This window comes from Miscanthus floridulus, chromosome 9, assembly GCF_019320115.1.
Source record: "Miscanthus floridulus cultivar M001 chromosome 9, ASM1932011v1, whole genome shotgun sequence".
Classification (NCBI taxonomy): Eukaryota; Viridiplantae; Streptophyta; class Magnoliopsida; order Poales; family Poaceae; genus Miscanthus; species Miscanthus floridulus.
In genome coordinates, this window is record NC_089588.1 from 37,737,083 (window position 1) to 37,745,127 (window position 8,045).

Consider the following 8,045-nt stretch of genomic DNA (forward strand, 5'->3'; position numbering starts at 1 on the left):
TCATAAAAAATATTATTATTTTATCATAAATTGATTAAAATGGATGATAATTTAACTTATGATAAACTCAGATTTTGTTATATTTTAAGACAGAGATAGTAACGTTATGTACCGACTGGACCATAGTTGATTAATAATATCTGTGGTGCTAAAAGTAGCCACGTAGAGCTAAGATAATTTATTTCATCCTTTACTTTATTATTAATATGTTCAGCACGGCCTGTCTCGGCCTCGTGAAAATCAGATGGGCAGTACTACCGGACCTCCGGACAGACGTCTGCATCCAAAAGCCCGCGGTTGTTGTACGTCCGCGCGAGGTGGGGACTGCCCATGTCGTTTCCCACGCCCACAGTCACGCAACGCTCTATCCCTCCGCTTCCCACACGCATGCACGGCGCCCCATTAGTTGCAACAGGGGTTGTGGCAGGTGAGTTACATTGCAACATATACAACACGTACCCGATCTACTTTTGCAACATGTACCTGAAGAAAGACGGAACACTTGAAACATGTGTTTGAAAACACTTACGAAAACACCTAAAAACACTTCAAAAATCATTGCAACACATATGCAACATCCTGATAAAAACACTTGCAAACATATGTGTAAAACATACGTAACATCCAAATAAAAACACTTGCAACATACATCTGAAACAAACAGATGAAACATTTAAAATAGACGCTTGCAACATACGTGTATAGTCCTTGCAACATATGCAATATCCCGATCTACTTTTGCAACATCTATAAAAAACAGTTGCAACATACCTTTAAAACATTTGCAACAACTGAAACATACGTTTGCAACATAGGGGGAGAGAACGAGGTCGGTCGATTCCGATCGTGAAAGCCCAAGTTTGGTTTTGCATAATTGATGAAACCTAGTTGGACTAATCTTTTCATCTAAGTGTGTGACTAGATAGGATGGTCCAATCCAAGTGGTGGAGCAAGATGAAGTCCATAGTGATGTTTGTGGACATGTGATGATAATGATCAAGCTCCGGGACTTGGAAAAGAAGAAAGAGAAAAAAAATTAAAAAGGGCTCAAGGCAAAGGTGATCTCAATGGGGCCTTTTTGTTTTGGTGATCAAGACACTACAGAGAATGTGATCACATTTAAGATAGATGGTCATACTATTAAGAGGATAGCTCTTATCGGACAACTCGATCATCTAGTGACACTAGGTGTTGAAATACTTGTATTGCATTTTAGACCTAGTACACATTCAGTGAGAAAGTGACTAACCTTTAAAAAATAATTATGAAAATACTAACACACTTGGAGTGTTAGTATATTTACAAAGATAGTGAGAAAGGTGAAGAAACGAAGCATGCTGAGCGTGCGCAAGCAGACAAGACACTGACCAAAGTCACACAATCAACACCCACCTTCTTCTTAGTAAGCATCCTGCGGAAGAACTTGATTGGCTCAACCACATCACCATGCTGTTCATACATTGCAACCATCGTGTTCCAAGAAGCCAGACTGCGTACTGACATTCCCTCAAAAAGAGCTTGTGTCATGGGAATGCTCCCGCACTTCCCATACGTTGCGATGAGCGCATTAGCCAATGGAATGTTTGCATCAAACTCCAACCTGATCACGAACCCGTGAACCATTTCCCCGGCATCCAGCCATTCTTGGCCCTGCAAGCAGGGCAGGAAACTGATCAGAGTGATCTTGTTCGGAAGGACACCCTCGGCAATCATCGTGCCGAACAGCGCAACTGCCTCCCCAAAGAAGTAGTTTTGCATGTAGCCAGCAACCATGGCAGTCCACGACACGACCGTCCGGGACGAGCCATGGCTCTCCGTAAAAACCAGCTCAGCGTCTGCCACCTCCCCTTCCTGGAAGTACATCGTGATGAGAGCGCTGTGCACAAACCCGTCCCCAGCGAGCGCGAACCACACCGCATCACCATGCCAGCCCGTCCGAGCCACGGCTCACGCGCAGTCGCACAAGCCGGGAGCACAATTGGGTAGGTGTAATGGTCCGGCAGCAGTTGAGATGGTTTGGACATGTCCAACGGAGACCTCTAGAGGCACCGGTGCGTAGTGAAATCCTAAGCCAGGATAGTAACATGAAGAGAGGCAGAGGAAGACCAAAGTTGACTTGCGTAGAGGCAATAAAAGGAGACTTGAAAGGATGGAATATACCCAAAGACTTAGCCTTAGATAGAAGTGCTTGGAAAACAGCTATTCACGTGCCTGAACCTTGATTGCTTCTGCTGGGTTTCAACTCTAGCCTACCCCAACTTGTTTGGGACTTAAAGACTTTGTTGTTGTTGTTGTTGTTGTTGTAATGGTTCGGCACGACGCCCACAGCACGCATCCGCTTGTAGAGGGCGAGGGTGTCAGCGGCGTGCGACGACTGGGAGTGGCCGTGTGCGCGGAGGAGGGTGTTCCACATGTAGGCATCACGTACAGGCGCGGCGTCGAACACCCTGCATGCATAGGCGAGGGAGGCAGGCGCCACGCCGGCGAGGAGGCTGGTGGCTAAGGCCAGGTTGGCGGATACACCGAGGACGATGGTGCGGGCATGGATGGGGAGGAGGGCACGTAGGGAGACTGGGGAGGAGGCAGAGGCAGCAGTGATGAGGCGGGTGTAGCGGTGGACGAGGGTGGATAACACTGACATCCACTAATAAATCTTTTATGACAAAATAACCAGGTGGATAACAGTTGGCATGCAACCTCAAAAGGTGCTAAGATTGCTTGTCAGAAGTACAATGTGCATAGGGACGAAATAAGAACTAGATTGCTGCAGGGGGGAAACCTTCTAAAATTCGTACTATTGTGTCATTGAGATTATGAAAGCATATTCATTAAACAAAATAACTATAGCAACAAATATACTGCTCGTGAATCCTAAACTATCTTCTATGAAGAGGACTTTACCATATGACGTTTAATGGCATTAATATATGACTGAAAAAACATTGAAATTATCATGCATACGCAACTTGGAAAATATGACAGTTTATTTATCGAGTGGTTGCAATGATCAACAAAATCAGAGCAAAATGGAGCACACAAAACAAATATTAATAGTAACTTAATATTCAGAAAGATTTCATAGTAAAAAGTTACAGGTATGAAACTATTAACTTCACTGCATCAGAAAAATAACCAATCATAGCTTCAGTACTACACAAACACAAAGGAATTCAGTACCTAAAAAAGGATGAACAGAGAATTCTATGTTGTTCTATTTGGCAAAAAAAAAATGATAATTGTATTGCAGGAAATTAGAAGTACCTGAAACTTGGCCATCTCATTCTCAACAACATTGTTGGCGGTAAGGACAGGCAAACTACAATTCTCCACACAGCTGTTGATCCCTTCCTGAGTACGACGCCGGTCAAAGCAATCATATGCGCACTTGAAGTATGCTCGCTGAAAACCAATCAGAATAAAACAGAAATTCAAACAATAATTAGCACTCAAGTGTTTCGATTTGGGAGCATGCCCCTTCCCCTCCTACAAAGATATCAAGCATATCAACAGTGTTACTAATAAATTATCCTCAGACCAATAACTAATACTGTGAGTCCAACCCCCCTTTTCTGGCATCACAGCACAAGAATGGATGTCAAGGTAACTTCAACAATTAGTCTAAAGTAATTTCCTCTCATATCTAGAAATTGTGCGAAGAAAATAAACACAATAGTGAACAATTCCAGGAGTGACAGTTACTGCTAGTTACTAGCACAAAACAATAAGGTGACACTAGCAGATTTCTAAGAGATGGCAGAAAAAATATGCACCAAAAACTATGTTCACATGTCTCAGAAATTAGCGTCCATTCTCCACTACTGCAATGCTGCTCTTCCGACATTCCTAAGTACAACACCCACCAAATTCGCGCACTTTTACAATTAAAAGGAAGGCAAATAAACTTATTCAGGGACATGTAATTGCATCAGACAGAATAAATTACCCAAAACTCGCACCCAACCCTGAACCTCCAATACTCCGTATCAGATTAACGGGCCACTACCCCCATCAGTGGAACATCTAAAGAATCCGGACAAATTTCAACAAGAGTAGTGAAAATTATCGCCTCCTCCACCCTACAATTCCCTATTAGAATAGGAAACCCCAAAAATCCGACCAAAGTTCTACAACCAATCCAAGATTACGAGGCCTACCAGGCAACCGCAGCTATCTCGCTCCGCCCTCCCCAACACTACAACCGCTCCGTCACGACCTGCTCCTCCATCGCGCTCAAGGGGTCCACCGCGCCGCCCGCCTGGTTGCTTCTGGAGGCCTTTCCGAAGAAGAGCAGAAAAGTGACGGACGAGGGGAGGAATGGGGTGTGTGTGCTTCTTTATGGATCTGGCCCATGGGCCGAAACCGACCAACAGAGTAGTGAGTGCATCTCGGAGGAGCTGGAAAAAGTCAATTTTACGTCTATAAACTATGGCATTATGGTATTTCTCTTCAAACATCAGAACAGGGAATTCCACCCCTTAAAAATTTTCAACCATAATGCTTCCGCGTGGGATGGATGGATGCGGCTTCCTACTCCACCTCGCTGCTGTCGCGCCCCATCCCGCGCCGCTCGTTCCTTGCTCGTGTCGTCACATGCCCCATCCACGCTTCTCACTACTTGCCGTGGCCGCGCACCCTGCTTTCTCTAGTGCGCACCCTCGACTAGGCGATCGCTCCTCGATCTGGCCACGTCCCTGCTCCCTTTGGTGCGCTCCCCCGACAGGGCAGGCACCGGGTTGGCTACGCTGGCTGCGCAAGCTACGGCTGCCATTGCTGCCTCCTTCTCCACCGTGACCCGTGCAATCGGATCTAGCTGTGTAGTGCTCCGTCCGCCCATCCGCCTGTCAAGGTTTGCTGAAAGTGCATGTTCAAGCATCTCTTTCTATTGTTTCAAATGTTTCAGAGGTACGTTGCAAGTGTTTCATATAGAAGTTGCAAAAGTTGATTGAGATGTTGCATAAGTTGCAATAGTTGTACACATATGTTGCAAGCGTATGTTCCCAATGTTTTATCTGTTTTTCGGACGTATGTTGCAAGTATATTTATCTATATGTTGCATATATTTTCACGCATATGTTGTAAGTGCTTTATCTGAATGTTGCGTATGTTTGCAATGGTTTTCAAGTATTTTCAGATGTTTTTGCAAGTGTTTTAGACGCATGTTTCAAGTGCTTCATCTGTCTTTAGATGTATGTTGCAGGTGTTGTATCTGGATGTTTCAAAAGTAGATCGGGCGTTGCATATGTTGCAATGCTGCCGGTGGCTTATGGACAGCGGCCTGCCGCAGGGCTTCGACGCTCCTTCCTCACGTGGCGCGCCTCACCCTCTCCTCTCGTCTCCCTCCCATCCCTTCCCTTCCCTTCCCTTCCCTTCCCTTCCTTCCCTTCCCTCCATCTTGACATGACAGTTCGAGCTCGGCGAGCGTGATGACATGGACGCCCGACGAACGCGATGGCCATGGAATTGGTGGCCTGATGAGCGTGCTGAGGTGGTGGCCCTGCATGGGCTAATGGCAGCGCGATGCCCGCATGGTGGTCCTGCAGCAAGATGAGGTCTGCGCCATCCACTCTCTACGCACGGGAAATAGAGCAGGCGTGCAGACGTGGACACCCAGTCGCTAATCCTACCCAAAATTTTCAAACTCGTTCAAATTATTTCTCTATATATCCTAGTTTAGAGTGGTCTTCATAGCGGTTTTGTCACTTTTTAGTTAAAAAATCGATAAATACGTGATAAAATTTTTAAAACCACAAACAAATGTCTTAAAGCTTTTAAAAAAGGTGGTCGACCTAATAACTACGTTGGGTGCGTTTAAGTTCGTACAAGATAAAAACGCTAAGATTTTAAATCGTAGATTGAATCTGGGTCATCATATCTCAATAGTGGTTGGCTTGTGTGAGCTCTAAAGAACACCTCCGGTAAGAAAATGCACCTCATTAAATTTGATTTTGGTATTTGATGAACTAAGTATTAGCATTTATATCTTCAAATAAATTTATTATAAAAATATATTATGTAACTAATCTAACAGTACTTATCTTGTGTCATGAATGTTTGTATTTTTTATATAAATTTAGTTAAAATTTAGACTATTTAACTCCTCAAGAAGCGAGAACTGCATTCATTTCTAGACGGAATGAGCAGTAAAGAAAAACTAGAGGATGAGTCGAAAGAAGGAAAAAACACAACCCAAAACAATTAGGCGAGGTGAACTAGTCTAATTTTGTTTGGTCCAACAACTTGGCCCACTAGTCTAAGAAACGCACTTTGGGGAAGGCTGGAGAAAATTAGGAATAATGCGCCAAGTAGCCAGACTTGCCAGTTGCCAACTTGCCACAGATCAAAGCCCATATATGGTTTTGTTAGTTATATCCTTGTCCTTTTTGAAAGCAAAATACAGCCGACTTTAATTTTTGGTATTATCTTCTTCTCTGCATGCAAATTGCAAGGATCCGCAAAAAGAACTGCAAAATCCATATAGCATTTCTAGAAAAAAATGTAGGAATCAGAAAAACAATTAAAAAAATCAACTTTGAAACCCCTTTTAATCATGTAGTCTCAGAATTATGTTTTCCTGTCACAAACAAGGATTGAGCCACGGACAGAAGTCTCAACCATTCAAACGAACCATTAGCATGTTCGTTTCGGCTTATATGATCGTGGATTATAAGATGGAATAATATTTTTCTCTCATATAAAACCAGCCAGCAGTACTTCTGGCTTATAATTCACGATCGTTTCAGCCGAAACGAACAGGCTGCATATATAGTGCAGGCCGGGTCAATCTAGGCTTTGACCTACTGTAGTTAGTAGTAGTTGGAAAATGGACTGGTTCTGCTGTCCAAAAAAGGTTCTTTGAACATGGACATGTTCTAATGATGCATGATGCATAAAAAACTGCTTTCGGAAGCAGCCGTTGGTCTGCGGAGTTGAGTAAGCGGTTTTGTTTGGAAAAGGAAAGCAGCAGCAAAAGCACCTGCGTTCAGTTGCCCGGTCGCCGTTCTTGTGCTACACGTTCGCAATACCTTCACAAGTCTGAATAAATTATGAAAAGACCTCTTGAATTGACAGCATCCCAAGCTATAGTATCGCACTACTCGATCTGCTTCCACTATTTGTCTAACTTTGTTTTGCCCTTCCTTGTATTTGTTGTTGTTTTAGTGAACGACGCACGTTACCAAATATGTGTGTGTGGTACAGAAATATTGTCAGACATATGATACTTGTGTTCATGTATTATGCATGCAATAACAAAGGCATGGACCGATCTACCTGCTGTTGATTGGCCTTCCTCAAGGACTAATTTGCGCTTTATAAAAAGGGGAGTATGATTTTTTTCCTTTTCTTTTATACATCCCCACATTTCCTTTATGTACGGGTTGAATCACTTTTTTCTAAACATGTATAAGCTCACATTGAATGCACGCACCCTTGTCCCATATGAATTCACTTACGGACACTTGCACGTAGGGATGACAAACGGTACTGGAAATATCCCGTACCGATCTGCATCGTTTTCTATATTTAATCGATCGAATTCGTATTTTGGAACACCTCCACCGCTCTGTATTTTAAGTAGTGGATCGACACAGAGATTAAGCTTGAAGATAAGTAATGGATGCAGAACTGTTGCGGTGGGAGGCAGAGGGACAAGGAGATGATGGAGAAGAGACGCAGAGAGGAGGCTGCAGAAAAGGAGTACAAGGAAGAGGAGAAAAAGAGGCGTGTTGCTGCATACAGGGAGGAGAAGGAGAAAGAAGCTTGAGCGTGTACGCCGAGCGAAAGCAGCGATGGAGAAGAATCCCGATACCCTGAGGAAGGGAAAGTGGCCTCGTTGCACTCAGTAGTCTCCATTACTTGCTAGTTCTATGGTTTATTCATGAACAATGTTGTCTACTGTTGAACTTTTTCATTGTGTTGTCATGTAATGCTCTTTAAGTATGGGCATGCTTAGGTCATTTACTGCAGTTATTTAGTTTGTCGGTATGTACTTCTAGTATTATTGTGTTGTTTAATGTGTCATAGTATTAGACTTTTCATTATGTAGT

At 43.5% G+C, this 8,045-nt stretch overlaps 1 pseudogene; it reads right to left on the minus strand.

The window, feature by feature from the left end:
• Positions 1–550: 550 nt before the first annotated feature.
• On the minus strand, positions 551–4,116 carry LOC136481756 (pentatricopeptide repeat-containing protein At3g12770-like; annotated as a pseudogene).
• Positions 4,117–8,045: the final 3,929 nt, after the last annotated feature.